General features: G+C 37.0%; 1 protein-coding gene across 15 annotated transcripts in view; it reads right to left on the bottom strand.

Moving 5' to 3' along the window:
* The window catches only part of PSD3 (pleckstrin and Sec7 domain containing 3), an 812,606-nt gene that overhangs the window by 712,681 nt on the left and 81,815 nt on the right, over positions 1 to 18,110 (bottom strand). The gene's annotated exons all lie outside the window — the stretch shown is intronic.

Raw genomic sequence — 18,110 nt, 5'->3', positions numbered from 1 at the left:
TGTCTCTTTTTGTTCCTACTCCAGTTGTAGATCAAGGAGTGACTTCAGAAAAGTTTCATCAGACCATTTCCTCCCAAGACTTAAACCATCAGCTGTATTTCTGGGTAATTATCTTTTAATTGGCTTATATTTTTAAAATATTTCTTTTTGCCATTAAACTCAAATCATGTATCTTTGGGTTCTTCTTTTGAGAATGCATTCAAATGAGAGCTGGTTTGATTGCATCATCTATCCTAAACTGCACAGGTGACCAGAGAAAAAGTATTCAATGCTTAAGAGATTATTTTCCCATGATGTATGAAACCCATGTGCTTTTATAGTTACAGTGGTGTTTTAAATTTTGTCATTGTTTCCTTATTTCTAGTAGTTAGTTTCATTTATACCTGAGTTTTACAAGAGCATATGAAAGTTCTGCCCTAACTCAGGTGAAGGGCATTGGTCAGCAGCCCTTATACTGGCCTATCTATACTTCCTGATGGGCTTTCATGTGCCTCATCAGCATTGGTTCCCTCAGTTTGACCAACTCCATTTTCAAACTTGAGCATGACATCAGTTACCCTGGGAGTGCAGTGACCTGAGAACGAAGCCTAACTCTGCTTATCTGAGAGGATCACTCAATCTGGCAATAAGAATTCTCTACAAATTCCTCCTCAGCAGAAATCAGTAGTCTCCTTTATCCATCTATTTATTTTCTGGGTCACAAAGTTGTCTCTAAAGCTCCAAATAATTATTTCTGGAAGACACTATTTTCTTTTGCAATGTTTATTTGGGATATAATTCATATATCATGAAATTTACCATTCTAAAGTGGTTTTTAGTACTTCCAGGGGTTTCAGTATATCCACAACGTGCAACTGGCACCACTATGAAATTCCAGAACATTTTCATTACTTCAAAAAGAACCTCCATACCTGTTAGCAGTCACTCAGTATTCTCCCATCTACCCATCTACCAGCAACCACTACTTACTTTCTCTCTGTATGTATTTGTCCACTCTGGACATTTCACATAAAAGGAACCGTACAATATGTGGCCTTTTGTGTCTGGGTTTTTTTCACTTAGCATAAAGTTTTCAAGGTTCATCCATGTTGTAGCCTAAATCAGTAGCTCATAATTTTACACAGCTGAATAACATTCCCTTGTATGGTTATGCCATATTTTGTTTATCCATTTATCAGTTGATGGACGTGTGGGTTGTTTCCATTTTGAGATATTTTGAAATATTGCTGCTATGAAAATTTGTGTACAATTTTTTGTGTGTGAACATATGTTTTTAATTCTCTTGGATATATACCTCAGAGTGGAATTGCTGACTTCTATGATAACTCTATGTTTAACTTTTTGAACAAATGCAAATGTGTTTTCTATAGTAGTTGCACTGTTTTATAATCCCAGCAGAAATGTACGAGGGTTACAATTTCTCCACACCGTGATCAATACCTGTCATTACCTTTCTTTTGATTATAGTCAAATAATCAAATAAAATAGTAAGGTGATATTTCATTGTGGTTTTGGTTTGCATTTCCCTAGTGACTAATGATGTTGAACATCTTTCAGTGTGCCTATAGGCCATTTGTATATCTTTTGGAGAAATGTCTTCAAATCCTTTGTCCACTTAACAATTGAATTATTTCGGGGCACCTGGGTGGCTCAGTTGGTTAAGCGTCCAACTTCTGCTCAAATCATGATGTCATTGCTCATGGATTCAAGCGCCACATTGAGCTCTGTGCTGACAGCTCAGAGTCTGGAGCCTGCTTCAGATTTTGTATCTCCCTCTCTCTCTGCCCCTCCCCAGCTCATGCTGTCTCTCTCTGACTGTCAAAAATAAAATAAATGTTTAAAAAAATGGATTTTTTGTCTTTTTATTGAATTGAAGAGCTCTTTATATATTTTGATTATAAGACTCTTATCAGATACATGATTTACAAATATTTTCTCCTGTTCTATTCATTTCTTGATTGTGCCTTTTGATCCACATAAGGTTTTAATTTTGATAAGGTTCAATTTGTCAGCTTTTTTTTTTTTTTTTTTGGTTGCTTGTGCTTGGAGGACCTTTTCAATAAAATTAAAATCTATGTGGTATCCCACTATATAAAATTGACAAAGAGTAAAGGTGCACTGGTGAGGGAGAAGTGGGGATCTTAGATCTCTGATCACAAAAGGAAGCCTCTGCCACATCAGGCCTCTTTAGCACCTGATGATGTTATGGAAGCTTTTAGGTCTGATCTCTAAATACAGATCTTTGTTGACTTACAATGGCGTTACATCCCAATCTACTCATTGTAAGTTGAAAATATCGTAAGTTGAAAATGCATTTAATACAGCTAACCTACTGAACATCATAGCTTACCTTAGCCTATCTTATACATGCTCAGAATGCTTACATTAGCCTACAGTAGGGCAAAATCATCTAACATAAAGCCTATTTTATTATAAGGTGTAGAATATCTCATGTAACTTATTGAGTACTATTCTGAAAGGGGAAAACAGAGTGGTTGCATGGTACAGAATGTTTGTAAGGGTATGGTTGTTTACCTTCGTGATCATGTAGCTGATGGTGAGCTATAGCTTACTGCTGTTACCAGTATCATGAGAGAGTATCTGCATGTCACTAGACCAGGAAAGATCAAAATTCAAAGAATGGTTTCTACTGAATGTGTATTGCTTTCACATTATAAAGTCAAAAAATCATAAGTTGAAACATTATAAGTCAGGGACCCCCTGTATCAGTATTTCACTCATCACCTTTCCTGGTGCTGTACATAAAATATGGTTTACTTTACTGTCTCACAGCATTGGGAAAACAAAATAAGTTGACAAATGTGGGAAAGTGTTTTGTGAACTTAATGGGGCAGAAAAATGGAAGTCAGAGATTACAGGTAAGCAGAGTAAAAAGAAAATTAAAAATTATCTAGTCTAATGCCATATTATGTAGATGTAGAAACTGAGGTCTGGAAGAGAAATTTCCAAAGTGCTGTCTTTGGGAGATTTCTGGGGATCCTCAATAATCTTTCAGGGAGTCATGAGATTAAAATGATTTTCATAACAGTTCTAAGACATTATTTGCCTTTGTTACCTCCCCTTGTTCTCTCACAAATATACAAATATGTAGAGAGTTCCACAATGTCATTATTCTAATAACTAACAGAATGTGTACTGGTGTATTCTTGTGTTTTATAACTTTCTCAGATTTAATTTATAATCTATATACATTATAAGCATATATCTATCTCATCTTCCTACCTATCTACTTATCTCTCACATAAACAAAAGCCAACAGCTCTTAGGGGTCTTTAATAATTTTTAACAGTTTAAAGGGGTCCTGAGACCAAAAAGTTTGAGAACGTTGTTAAATAACATAACTAACTATATTTTCTGTGACATGTTTTATTTCTGCTGTTCTGGAAAAAAAATGAAAGATCTAAAAATGTATGAGATATATAGTTGTATACTTGTTTAACATTCATTAATTGTATATAGAAGAATTGGGCAAGTTAGACACTCTACTCTATTCATGTTATATCTTGATTTAAAAGTAACTTAAAAATTTGGACATAAAAAAAGAATTCTGGTGGAGAAAAGGTTGGAAAAGAAATAGCTGTGCACAAATTCCAGATAAATTGTTCGGATCAATATTTGCATAAAAGCATGAGTAATTTTACCAAAGCAGATTTTACGTCCCTATTCATTATTATCCCATTCTTAGAGAATCCTTACTTTAGATTCCCTCTCAGAAACCAAAGAAAATATCGCAAGAATGATGGGAGGTTCTCGACAATGACATTCTGTCAGTGAACTGATAAATAAAACAGATAGCTATGTAAAAAAATGACAGGAGATACATGTACAGACTAGAGAAGAAAGGGCACACAATATATATGGTGAAATTGTATATTGGGATATAGGCAGTTTGTTCGGCTCTTCTCTTATCCCAACCCTACTTGGACTATGTGACAAAAACCAAGACTTGCTCTGGGAAAAGTAGTTGTAGGAAAGGAAGCAAATTTGAAGTATGCTGATAATCTGGGGTGAGGAGATGGTGATTATGTGGAACAGGTCCCTTCCCACCCTCTTGACTCATTAAAGAGCAGAGAGAGAGAGAGAGAGAGAGGAGAAAGGGGAGAGGAAGAATAAAATTTGAGGCAGTGTAAAGGTCATGTGCTCTGCCCTCATTTTTACCCCCTAAATAAAATGAATTGGGGAGTATCCAGTGGAAAATTTTTAAAGTTTGGGGATCCGGAGGAGAGAAGACCTGGGTTGTAGCCTATGGTAAGAAATAGCCAGCCTTAGAGAGAATGCTTACCCCTACTCCATGCCAACCTTGTGTTGCAACTGGTATATGTGCCTCAGCAGGCAATCTCATTCAACCTCATACCAGCAATTTCCAAATTATATCTCCAGGCCAAACTTTCTCTTCTCAACTTTAGACAAAGACATCCAACTGCCCACACAACATGACCATTGAGATGTCTCATAAGCATTACACATTCAATATATCGAAAACCCAATTTATGACTTTTTCTACACAGACTGCTCCCTTACCATTGTTTCCAATATAAATCAGTGACATTGTTCCTTAGCTCAGTAAAATTAGCATCTCCGTTTCAATATTTAATAGGCATCTCAAAGGGTAAAAAGAACTCTTTACTTTTTTATACCCACTCTTTACCATATCAATAAATGGTATTTATGGGACACCTAATTTCTTAGGCAAAATTTTGAATGCTATATTTGATTTTTCTCTTTTACTCATTCTCCATTACAAGTACCAATACAAAACTCTGTTGTTTCTGTCCCCATTTTAGAGATCTGACCACTGCTCTCTCTTCCTCTGCCACCAATGAAGTCTGCCACTAATGCAATAACTTTGTAAAGGTGTTCTGACTTCCACTGCAGGAACCATCTATTTTCCATAGAGCCAGAGAGAATTTAATAGTACTGATTCCTCCAGAGGCATCCCTTTACACATAGAATAAAATCAAAAGTCCTTTCTCTGGCTTACAAAGCCTTCTGTACTCCGGCCCTTCCCTACCTCTAAACTCATCTCATTTCACTCTCCATTCACATACCAATCCAACTACGGTGAGTTTCTCTGTGTTCCTAAGGTTGGTGGCTAACACACAGAATGCCCAGTTAAAACTTTTAAAATTAATGCACTTTTATTTATTTTTTTTTTTTTTTCAACGTTTATTTATTTTTGGGACAGAGAGAGACAGAGCATGAACGGGGGAGGGACAGAGAGAGAGGGAGACACAGAATCGGAAACAGGCTCCAGGCTCTGAGCCATCAGCCCAGAGCCTGACGCGGGGCTCGAACTCACGGACCGTGAGATCGTGACCTGGCTGAAGTCGGACGCTTAACCGACTGCGCCACCCAGGCGCCCCAGTGCACTTTTATTTTTAAAGTGAACAAAACCTAGAGTTTCCGTGTACCCTCCCCACCCCTCATACAATTTTCCTCATTATTAACATTGTTAACAGCACTTCAACCAATCTTAAGGGTTAACTTGCTTCAAGCTTACCCATTCCTTGCTTGTTGACTTAAGTCCCTTGATCTTTAGCAGAACTAACTCACTTTCTTTGAGATTTGCAGACCACTGGCCTTGAGGAATGAAGGAATAGACTTTCCCAGAAGAGAAGTCCTGACTACGTTCAAAAGCAGCTGCCACAGATGCCAAGTCTGCTCAGGGTCATGTTGACATATGACTAACTGCCTGGGCACCTGCTTCTTCTGCACACAGCACCCCTCCCTTGTCCCCTGCCTTCCCCTTTAAAACCCCCTGGCTTTGCCTGGACAGAGAAGATTGTCTTTGAGACATTAATCCACCACTTTCCCCAGGCTGCCAGCTTCCTGAATAAAGCATCCTTTCCTTTCTCACCATCATTGTCTCTCCAGTGTTGATTTTCCAGTGGCAAACCTGAGTTTGGAATCAGCTCTGGTAACAATATCTTGCATTAGTGTAGTACATTTGTTTCAAGTGATGGACCAATATTGACACATCATTATTAAATAAATAAAGCCCATAGTTTACATTCAGGTTCACTTTTTTTTTAAGTTTATTTATTTATTTTGAGAGCGAGAGAGTGCAAGCGGTGGAGGGGCAGAGTGAGAGAGAGAGAGAGAGAGAGAGAGAGAGAGACAGAATCCTAAGCAGGCTCCACTCTGCCAGTGCAGAATCCCAGATGGGGCTCGAAATCACAAACCATGAGATCATGATCTGAGCTGTAATCAAGAGTCTGATGCTTAACATAGTGAGCCACCCAAGCACCCCTCAGGTTCACTCTTTATGTTTTACAATTCTATGGGTTTTGACAAATGTATAAGGATGTGCTGATTGGTTGCTTATTTTCTTTGGAGATTACAGTATCACACAGAATAGTTTCACTGCCCTAAAAATCCCTTGTGGTCCGTCTATTCAACTCCCTTCCATTCCCTTCCAAATTCCTGGTAACCACTGATCATTTTACTGTCTCTATAGTTTTGCCTCTTCTAGAATATAATATTGTTAGAAATATATAGTATGTTTCCTTTTCAGGCTGGTTTCTTCCACTTAGCAAAATAATTTTAAGGTTCTTCCATGTCTTTTTATGGCTTGATAGCTCATTTCTTCTTGCCACTGAGTAATATCCCATTTGTATGGATATAATTAAGTTTGTCTGTTTACCTATTGAAGAACATCTTTGTTGCTTCCAAGTTTTGGCAATTATGGATAGAGCTTCTATAAACATTCATGTGCAGGTTTTTGTGAGGGTATAAGTTTGGGTAAATATCAAGAAGCATGATTGCTGGACTGTAGGGTAGATTATGTTTAGCTTTGTAAGAAACTGCCACACTGTCTTCTGAAGTGGTGGCACCTTTTGCCTTCCCACCAGCAATGAACGAGAGTTCCTGCTGCTCCACATCCTCTCCAGCATTTGGCATTAGCAGTGTTCTGAATTCTAACAATTCTAACAGCTGTACAGTTTGTGTTCATTTGCAATTACTTGATGAAAGCATTGATGAAAAATATTGACTATTTTTTCAGATGCTTATTTGCCATCTTTATCTTTAGGTTTACTTAAATGCTTTATACTTAAAGTATAGCTTATACTTTAACTTTTTATATACTTTGGATGCAAGTTCTTTATGAGATATATGTTTTGCAAATGTTTTCTCCAAGTTTTTTGGCCTACCCTTTCATTCTCTTCACAACATCTTTCACAGAGCAGAAGTTGTAAATTTTAATGAAACCCAACTTCATGGATTTTTTCTTTCATGGATTGTTTTTGTTGTTGTATCTAAAAAGTCATCACCAAATACACAAGTTAGATTTTCTCATGTTATCTTTTAAAAGTTTTATAATTTTGTTATTTAGATTTAGGTCTAAAATCCATTTAGGCCTAATTTTTGGGAAAGGTGTGAAGTCTGTGTCTAGATTCATTTTTTGTATGGGGACATCCAGTTGTCCCAGCATCATTTGTCTAAATGACTATCATTTCTCTGTTGAATTGCCTTTGAATCTTTGTCAAAGATCAAATGACTATATTTATATGAGTCTATTTCTGGACTTTATATTCTGTTCCACTGATCTGCTGTCTATTCTTTTACCAATACTGAGCTGTTTTGATTTCTATAGCTTTATGGTCTTGAAGTTAAGTAATGTGAGTCCTTCAATATTGTTCTTCTCTTTCCACATTATGTTGGATATTGTGGGTATTTTGCCTCTCCATATAAACTTTAACATTAGTTTGCTGATAACCACAAAATAATTTTCTGGGATTTTAATTGAGATTGCATCGTATCTGTAGATACGATACAGTGGGAAGCACTGACATCTGACAATATTGAATCCTCTTATCCACGAATATGGAATATCTTTCCATTTATTTATATCTTTGATTTCTTCCATCAGAGTTTTTTAGTTTTCCTCATAGAGATCTTGTACATATTTTGTTAGGTTACATAAGGAACCTCAGGTACCTAAGTCTTTCTTGTCTTTCTTTTCTTTTCTTTCTTTTTCTTTTTCTTGGGGGGGGGTGGCTAATGTAAATGGTACTACATTTTTAATTTCAAATTTCAATCGTTTATTGCTGATATGTAGGAAAGCAATAGGCTTTTGTATCCTCTTGTATCCTCAAATCTTCATATAATTGCTTATTAGTTCTAAGAATGCTTTGATTTCAGATAAACAACAAAGTTTTTTCCATAGTTTAAGTATGTCCCAACTATTGCTTATGCAATACTAAAACAAACAAAACATTGGTACCTGAAATTCAAATTTAACTGGGTATCTTGTATTTTATTTGCTAAATTTGGCACCCCTATCCATTTTTCACCTCACCAAGCTCATTTTTGCTTTGGAGAATTCATCAATTAGTTCTTCTTTGTGTAATGCCCTTTCCCTTATTCTCCATGGTTGGCTTGTTCTTGTTTTTCAGAACTCAGTCTAAATGTCATCTCCTCAGAAAGGCCTTCCTGGTCCAATCCCAAAGTGTCCTTCTCTATCACATTAGCCTATTTTAAGCTTTGCTTAGCACTTGTCACTGAATGACTTATTGACTAATTGATCCACTGCTTGATTTTCTGCTCCCTCCCCACAGTTGACACATCTCACTAAAATGTCTTTTCTTATTTAGCCCTGTACCCTTAACGCCTAAAATGGTGCCTGACACATAGTAGGTTCTCAATAAGATATTTGTTAAATTGGTGACTGACTGAAAGTACTTTAAGTTACAAAGCTAAGTCATGATTTAATCCTTTGTGTTTATATCCAATCACCAAATCATGTCCCAAATCTCACCAAACATATAGCTGAGTACTACTCAGCCATAAAAAAGAATGAAATCTTGCCATTTGTGACAACATGGATGAGCCAAAAGAATATAATGCTAAGTAAAGTAAGTCAGACAAAGACAAATACTATATGATATAACAAGTATCAAGTTATCTAAGATTTTGAAAAACAGTAAACTTTGCTACAATGTTCATGATTACTCTATTTTTTTCTTATAATCCATAAGGCAAGTTCAATAAAATTACACATATACAATTTATTTTTGTATATTTTCTTTGGTCTCAAATAATTTGTAGAACTTGGAAGGAAAAAGAAGGCAGAATCCAAAGTCTGTTTCAATCTTCTGAACATTTAAAACAACAAAATGCAATAGAAGACAGAGCCTAAGATTTAGATTGAGAAGTTTAGCCTTGAGATGGCTTGGGTTTAGGTAATGTGGGTAAGCCTCTTGTCTTCTCAGGTCACTACCAGACCAGAGAAGGAAAATGTAAGCAATCGTGTCTCACTGGATTGTTAAGAAGTCAAGCAAGAGAATGTGCCTTAAAGAATTTTGAAACTCTAAAGCAGAGCTCAAACTTGTACTCAAGCCAGCAGATGTGTTCAGATTTTGTGTATGCTTCGACCCACATGTTGCTTTAACATTTTTTTACCTGCTTGCTAACCTTTTTTAAAAGGACATTTCTTCTGAAAACCTGGACTTCTGTCTCCTCTCGGCAGCTGTCAGACTGACATTCCCAGGAGCACACCCGTCAGGACTTCTCACCCACCATGGAGGCCAGCTGACAGGGGCCGCTGATCATTGCGCCTGCCTCTTGCTTTTATTACACTGGAATTTTTCTTATAATGAAGTGAAGAGAAAAATGAAGCATTTCTTAGGTTTGTGTCTTTATCAAAAGTTAGAAAATGAAAGCTAGATTGAGAGGATCATATGGCTCAAGAAAAATGAGAGGAGTGTGTTTCTTTGCAGAAGAATGTGTTTACATGAATATGCTAAGAATAGGCTTACACGTTTAGTATGCAAATAAATTTCATCTGTGTTAAAAGCATGTCCTAAGACGCTTTTACAAAACAAATCCAGCCTACATGTTGTGATCCATACTCCATCATGTTATACAACGTTAACAACTGTTACATCAGCATCCCCTTATCTATTATTTACTTCTCCTCTTTTCTTCTGTTTAGCGGGATATGAATTGTTTTTGTGGCCATTAGATTTCTTTGCTACCTTAGCACACTCTGTCATAAAACTTTGTAGTATTATCTAATAAGTTTCAAGTGTTTCCAATCTAAGTATGAATTGCTTATTTTTAATCTCACCACATTTCCAGCCTTAGATTCCTGTTCATATTGGGGACTATGTGGTCACGAAATGAAAGGACAGTTCACCGTCTGCTGCAGGAAATCACTCATGTACCACGTGAAAACTCACTCATAGCATGAGATTGATTATAAAGCCCAGAAGTCAGCCAGGTTGTTTTTCCTCCTGGAAGATACCACTATTGGTTTTTATTACCTCCCTTGCAGGTCATATATTCACACTTAATTTAGTGGCACTTAAGCGCCCAAACACCCAGACTAGGAACTCAGAGCTACCTTTGGGTCTTCCTTCTGCTTCACCTTCCACATTAATTTAGCTATTATATCTCATGAATTATACTTAAAACTATTTCTGGAATCTGTCTCATTTTCTTCATACTTACTGACAAATACTATTGTAAAAACTTTTAAACATTTTTTCCTGTCTTTCCCCCACCTGTTGTGTTCTTTGTGCTGTATATATATTTGCATATCTATGATATGCACACACACACACACAACACACACACAAATGGTATAACCACCTCTCTATGGCACCTTCAAGATCTGGGCCCTTGTGTATCCCCTCAAGCTCAACTTTGATCATTTTATACCTCATGCAGACCCCACTCATTCGTTAATGAATTTTATAAATATTTATTGAATGTCTATAATATTCTTATTGTTATTTTAGGTTCTGAGGATACAGCAGTGAACAGAAACAGACAAAAATCTATATCTTTCTGGAACTTATACTCTGGAGATGGGTTCTAGATGGCAAAATAAATACATAGAATATAGAATGTGTTTGATAGTTATATGTGATATGAAAAAATAAAAAAGAAGAGATTGCAATCTATATAGAGGTATTAAGAAGACTTACTGAGAAGGTTTATTGAATAAAAAGTGGAGGGTGTAGAACAAGTGTGCCTGGGAGAGGCTGGAGGAAGAGCTAGATGCCTGTGGGTGGAGAGGAGGGGGTAAGAAGAGGAAGTAGAGGGAAGGGAAGCAGAATGAGGAGAGAAGTGTCCAATAATTCAGGACCTTGACCAACCACAGGGAGGACTTTAGCTTTTTCTTTAGGTGAAATGAGAGTCAAGGTGGGTTTGATCTGGACAAGTACATTATCTGTCTTACTGTAGAAACAGATCACTCTGCTATGTAGATAATAGATTGAAGTGAGGCAACCCTGCCAGAGGTGATGGTACCTTGGACCAGGATGGAAACAATAAAGCTAGTGAGACATGATCAGGTCTGGATCCTTTCAGGGGATCCAGAAATATTTTCTGAAACCTTGTAAATGGAGTATGGAGAGGATTCAATAGTAATTTCTAGGCATTTGGTTTGAGCAACTGAAGGATGTGGTTGCCATAAACTACAAAAAGGAAGACCATGGGAGGAGCTGGTGGAAAGTGGAGAGTGGAGGAATAAGAAGCTCAGCTTGGGGTGTATTAAATTTGAGATGCTTATTAGATATCTAACTGGACATATTGAATAGACAGTTTGGGATATGTATCCTCCACACCCAAGAAGAGCAGTATTCTTGCTTCCCTTCAATATCTCATTCTTTCATGTTTATATGCCATTTTGTACTTGCTTAAATGTGCTTTCCTCTTGACCTTCACTTTACCTCTTATTCCAATGCATTTTAATTACTATTTTAACTCTCTCTTCCTTTCACCATACTGTTCCACTACTCACCCTCAGCATAATGCCTAATGCAAAATACATAATCAAGAAAAACCCATTGAATAATTGAATCCTAGGAGGGCCATAATCTCCTATGTTCACTTGTTAGATTTCTTAATATATGTTGCTATTTTTCCTGTCCCACAAAATGAACTGTTTGGCACATATTGATTTAATCAATGTGAATTACATTCTATTTTTGTTGATGTCCCTTTTTTTCATATTCCCTTGGGCATCAATTTATCAAGGATGAGTAATATCTGGCACATAGAGTCTCTAATAGTTTCCTTTTGTTATTAGATCAGTGATTGAGTAATTGAGAAAGAAAATATCTAGAAAGAGAATGCCCCAATTCCTTGACAATGGTGCTAAAGAGAAGGCATGGCAGAATAAAATATTAACAATGAAATTGCTTTGGGGTCACTTGAATCCTTGTTCATGGACACTTGACACCACATTTATAGTATATGTTCAGCAGCCAGTATCTTCATAATGGTAGTTTGACCTCTGAATATTGGGTGCAATTATTGTGACTTTATTTAATGTTTGCTGTATTTTAGAAGACACATTAAAAAAAAAACTCATCTTAACAAACAGATTCTCCCTCCCACCTCTCTACCTTCACCCGTCCTCAAATCCTTCTCCAGAGACTAACCCAGTTAATAGTTATTTTCTCCCAGTTTTTCAGAGACTGTCTAAGCCTTAATTAATATATATCCTTTTTTTTACATAAATGGGACCCTATTACATAATTTTTCTATCACATCACTCTCTTTCATAATAGGTTGTAATAATCATGTGTGCTAATACACTTGTTTCTTTTCAAGAGCTCCATAACATTACACAGTATGTATGGGCCATAATCTAATTAAAAATATCCTATTGTTGGGTATTTATTGCTGGATTTATTGTTGCAATAAAAAATACTGTAGCGAACATGTATGCCTATATATACATATATACAAATACAAAAGCATTCAGAAACTTATATGTATATGTGTGTATATGCATATATAGATATATGTGTATATATACACATAAAGTTGTTCAGATATATATATATATATATATATATATATATATATATATATATATATTTCATGCTAATTGTCTATAGGATACTTTTTAAAAGAGCATTTGCTGTTATAATTTTTGAGATATAATTGAGAAACTCTGAGAAACCTAGCAAGATACACTAGCATCCACAAAGACATGCTGCACAAAATTTAATCAGTACCCAGATTTCTATTATTGAAGCCTCATTAACCAAGTCATCTACACTCATTTTCTAGATTGCTGGCTGGCTAAAGAGCAAGTAGCAGATGTTGACCTTGCAAAGGTTAACTTAATAGAGTTGAATTTGATTCAGATTCAATCACTGCTTCCACAGCTGTTCTGTGGGCCAAATAGTAGGCTATAGAGGTGATGTCATGGTGTTGCATTGCAGGGTTTGATGCTCAAACATGACTCACACCTATGCCCTGAAAGACTCTATTGTCATTTTGCTCCTGGGTGGAGCAGGGATTTGACTCACTCACTGACTCAGTCCACCAGCACAGCCTCAAGTCTGCTGATGGACCTTCCATGTGAAGATATTAACTCCAACATACCCTCTTCTCCAGCAAGTAGGTAAAGGTACAGAGAGCCCCAACCTACGATAGTCTTTTGCTCTGCAAAATATAGCTTATTCTTGGAGTTCTCCATCCCTTCCTCCTCTTTTCCCCACTCCACCCCACTACCCAGCTCCCTAATGGTACTTTAAACAGAAAGAGGTCATTTAAGTATAATTTAACAAACATGGTATGTGTAATATTGTGGCTAAGCATTTCAGTTAAATCCATGTGCTTAATTATAGATATATAATTTATCTGTAAATAAATCATGCTAGGGTGAGTGCAGTTTGAGCCTCAATCCCTCCTTACCAAGGAGATAATAGTTTCACAGCTTGGATGTGAACAAGCTTCATGGCTTTTTTTGTTTGTTTTGTTTTGTTTTTTGAGAGGGGGAGCAAGAGTGCAAATGGGGGAGGGACAGAGGAAGAGGAAGAGAAAGAGAAGTCTCAAGCAGGCTCCGTGCCCAACGAAGCCAATGAGGGACTCCATCCCATGACCGTGATATCATGACCTGAGCCAAAATCAAGAGTTGGACACTTAACAGACTAAGTCACCCAGGCACCCCTAGCTTCATGTTTTGATTGGATTCCTTATCCTCTGTTACAGCTCCAGGTTCTCTATTGCTCCCAGAATCACTTCTTTACGTGTTCTGGTGACATGTTTATGAATGTCACAAGGTAATTTTCTTGCTGCCAATTCTTGGTCTTTTAATGCATTCCTTTGCTTTCCTTTCTAAGAGATGCTTCAGCTTCTTCCCAAATATTCCCTTTTCTTCTCATTTTCCTGGTAGTGTCAGCATCTGCATTAAATCAATGTCTTGTCTATGTTTGTTTAGATCTGTCTTTCCAGAGATTTCTCTGGGACTGTCTCTTTTCATAGAGTGAGAGGCTATTTCTTTGCCATGCAGGAAATCTCATCACTAGGTCAGGAAAGACCAGCATTCAGGCATAGTCATCAGGAAGAGTGTTCCCTTTCCAATACACACACACACACACAAACACACACTAAAATGAGCTCTGTTTATGCTAATTACCATTTATACATTTTTAAAAGCCACTTGAGATTGGCAGAAAGTTCCTCTTAGCACCTTCCCTTTTTATTCATGTACTGGATCCTCAGCCTGCCCTGAGGTTTGGAATGTCAGCAGATGGGAGGGATAGAACAGACATGCTTAAGTAGAAGAGGTGAAGCAGGAGGAAGACATGTTTGTTTCATCATCTCGGTAGAATGTTGTTACAGCTTGGGCTGGGATAATGTTATGATCTTATTCCTTGGGGTAGAGCTATAGATTTTAGTCTTAGCTGCTTTTCCTAAAAGCATGTTCTACTCTCACCTCTTCTTTCTATGATTTTGAAAGTGCAACTGGTCAAGAAGAACCAATGGCACAAATGTGCCATATATCAACACACACTGACTCTTGTTCTCACAAAAAAAGTCAGGAGAGGGAGATCTTGGAGACAGGATCTTAATAGAAGATCTGGACTATGGTTTTCATCTGCTATTTTCTAGCTGTCTGGCATTGAGAAGGTGATAAACCTCTCCTGCCCTCCTGTGCATAATCATCTAAAGGCAGAGGCTGGCTTGGGTTTCACAAGGTCCCTTCTATCTCTAATACCTATTATCCAAGCTCTTAGTTTAATCTATTGATGCCCTTATCCTACCCCCAAAAAGACAGAAGTAGAAATAAGTGATTACTAGGTGCCATGAAGTGAAGAGGATCACATTAATGGAAAAGCTGCTGTAAGTCAAATGGTATAAGTCAAATCAGATAACCCTCTAAACCTTGGGATTCCTTGAGTATATTTTTCGTTAGAAACAGTAATGTAATAGTGGTGACATGAGACCATGTAAAATGTGCTCAGCACAGTGTTTAGAACATAGTCAGGCACCAAGAAATGAGAGTTTCTAATAAAAAAAAATAATGATTTTGTTGTTAACTTTTTATAGAAAATTCCTCACATGATGTGCATAGGCAGGTATATTATCTATCTTTGGTATCCATTGAGCAAACAGGTATATATATTTTAATTTAATATTATATGTTATCTCTGTGAAATATGCCTTACTTCAATACCTCATAATTATAGTCTAATTTTACTGCAGCAAATAAAAAGTTTAGGGACATGTTTGCTCAGAAGACAGGATGGTCTTTCCCATTAGGCATACCTATCATCTGCAGGTGTAAGCTACACAGCATTAAAATAATTGTCCTGCATTTTGTCACAAGAACACTGTTGTTCTCACTTTTAAAACAAAATTCAAGGGGTGCGTGTGTGGCTCAGTCTGTTAAGCATCTGACTCTTGGCCTCAGCTCAGGTCTTGATCTCAAGGTTGTAAGTTCCAGCCCCACAATGGGCTCCATGCTGGGCTTGGAGCTGACTTAAAAAAAATAAATTAAAAAAAAAAAGAAAAAGAAATAAAACAAACTTCAAGTATATCAATAAAATAATGATACTTCTATATACTCACTTCTTAATGCATTGATAGAATTCTTTTGTCTAAATTTTAAAAATCAGTTTATTACTAATAAAGCAAAAATCACATTCCAGAGCATTCTTTCCCCCTCTGTCCCCATTAGCCTCTTTTTCCTTGGCCACACCAAAGGACTGCCATGCAGGGTTGTGCTGGCACAGAGATACTGGGGAGAGGAGCTGATGGATCAGGTTAAGAGGGGGAGACGTCATTTATATGTCTCCCACCTAACTGTAATGGGGTTTAATTGTGTGTGACAGGCTGGATGCAAAATTCCAGGAAACTGAGAATTTTCCCTAGTGAAAACAGTGACGAATGACAAGCTGGGTTGGCCTGAATCAGTAATAGAAACTCCAAGGCACAACTTGACATGATGAGGTTTAGCTGAAAACTGTTTGAAAACAGTCTGGAAAGTGTCTCCTAGGTTGTCATTAGGAAAGAAACAGCCCTGAATAAAACCAATTCTCAGAAGAGTCTTATCCTACATAGATGTGCTCAACCACATGGCTGTCTTTCCACCCTACACCTACACTCACACCCAGAGATGGTAGTGACTGTCAAAAGTCAGGTCCTGATAATGGAGTATGGAATATGTGTGTAGATGATATATAGAGTATGTTGTGGAACTGAAAACAAGATTTATGAGACTTCAAATGAAATCTAATGCATGTTACTTGAATCCTATTCATAAGTCTAATTCCTAACAATTATATAAGTTCTGCATTCTATAGAGCATTTCCCTATATTATCTTCCTTAATCCTTAAAACAATCTCATATAGTAGGCAGAGCAAATCATATCATCCTTACAATTGAGATAATGGAAACTCAGTGTGGTTAAGAAAATTACCACAACATCATACAGGTTGTCAGATTTTCTTATAGGTTCAGTAATTTCACCAGAATCTAAGAAACTACAAAGTTTCTAAGTGTTAGCTTTGAGAACTTATGTTAACCTAAAAAACTTACCATAAAACAATGATGTTTAGAAGTCAATGGAGTATTGTAGGTCCATTTCATTTTATTTATTAATTTTTAATTTTTAAAATGTTTATTTACTTATTGAGAGAAAGAGTGCAAACAGGGGAGGGGCAGAGAAAGACATGCACACAGAATCCAAAGCAGGCTCCAGGCTCTGAGCTGTCAGCACAGAGCATGATGCCAGGCTCAAACCCACAAACCCTGAGATCATGACCTGAGCCCAAGTTGGACGCTTAACTGACTGAGCCACCCAGGAGCCCCTCATTTTATTTTTTAACTTTATTTATTTATTTCGAGGATGGGGGAAAGGCAGAGAGAGAGGGAGAGGGAGAGAATCCCAAGCATGTTCCACACTGTCAGAGCAGAGCCCAACATGGGGCTCAAACCCACGAACCATGAGATTGTGACCTGAGCTGAAGCTGGATGCTTAACCTACTTAACCACCCAAGTGCCTCATCTCATTTTAAACAGAGTAGGTGAGATTCCATATTTCCAGAAAAAAGAAAATTGGGATGAGTGGGAATTATTTACTTTATAAAGGAAATCTTAATTTATCAAAAGAATGTGATATGACTAGTTTAAATAACAAGTAATTCCTTTAAATGTACACTAGAATATTTTAAAATTCCTTTATTGATATATGTGTACTGATACATTTTAGGTGATCAAATTTATTGTAAGTAAGCAAACTACCACATATAAAGAATTCCTATAAATCAATAAGAAAAAGCAAACAAAATTAAAATGGACAAAATGTATTACCAGTTGAGTCATAGAAGATAAAGCCCAAAAGGTCAACAAACATCTGCTTAAGAAGGAATGTTAGTTCCTACCTTCTTCCCTTCTTCCTGGACACATGGTTGTCCAGCAAAGGACTACATTTCCCAGCATCCTACTAAGGATGCACCTACGCCTCTATAAAACTAAGTAGGGCCAGTGGAATGTGAGTGGAAGGGATGTGTGCAGCTTCTGCCTTATTTGCCTATGAACAATGTTTTTCCAAAAATTCTCTAATCTTTTCCCAAAAGTTGGTATGTGGCAACAACCTGTTGTTGTTGTAACCATGAAGACAAGGATGATGACCTACAGGATAGTAGTGTAACAAAAGGAAAGATCCTTGAATAACTGTGGAGTCAAGCCACCTTACCAGCCTGGACTACCCAACATAAGATTGTTATACAAGAGAGAAATGTCCTTTTTAAAAACTACTATATCTGTGTGGCCTATGTGTTACAGTAGCTTAGCCTTCACCCTAATACAATGTTCAAACTAACTAGTAATCCATGAA

This window comes from Panthera onca, chromosome B1 (genome assembly GCF_046562875.1).
Source record: "Panthera onca isolate mPanOnc1 chromosome B1, mPanOnc1 haplotype 2, whole genome shotgun sequence".
Lineage (NCBI taxonomy): Eukaryota > Metazoa > Chordata > Mammalia > Carnivora > Felidae > Panthera > Panthera onca.
Note: the sequence above shows the minus strand (reverse complement) of the source record. Positions and strands in the feature narration are given on the sequence as shown.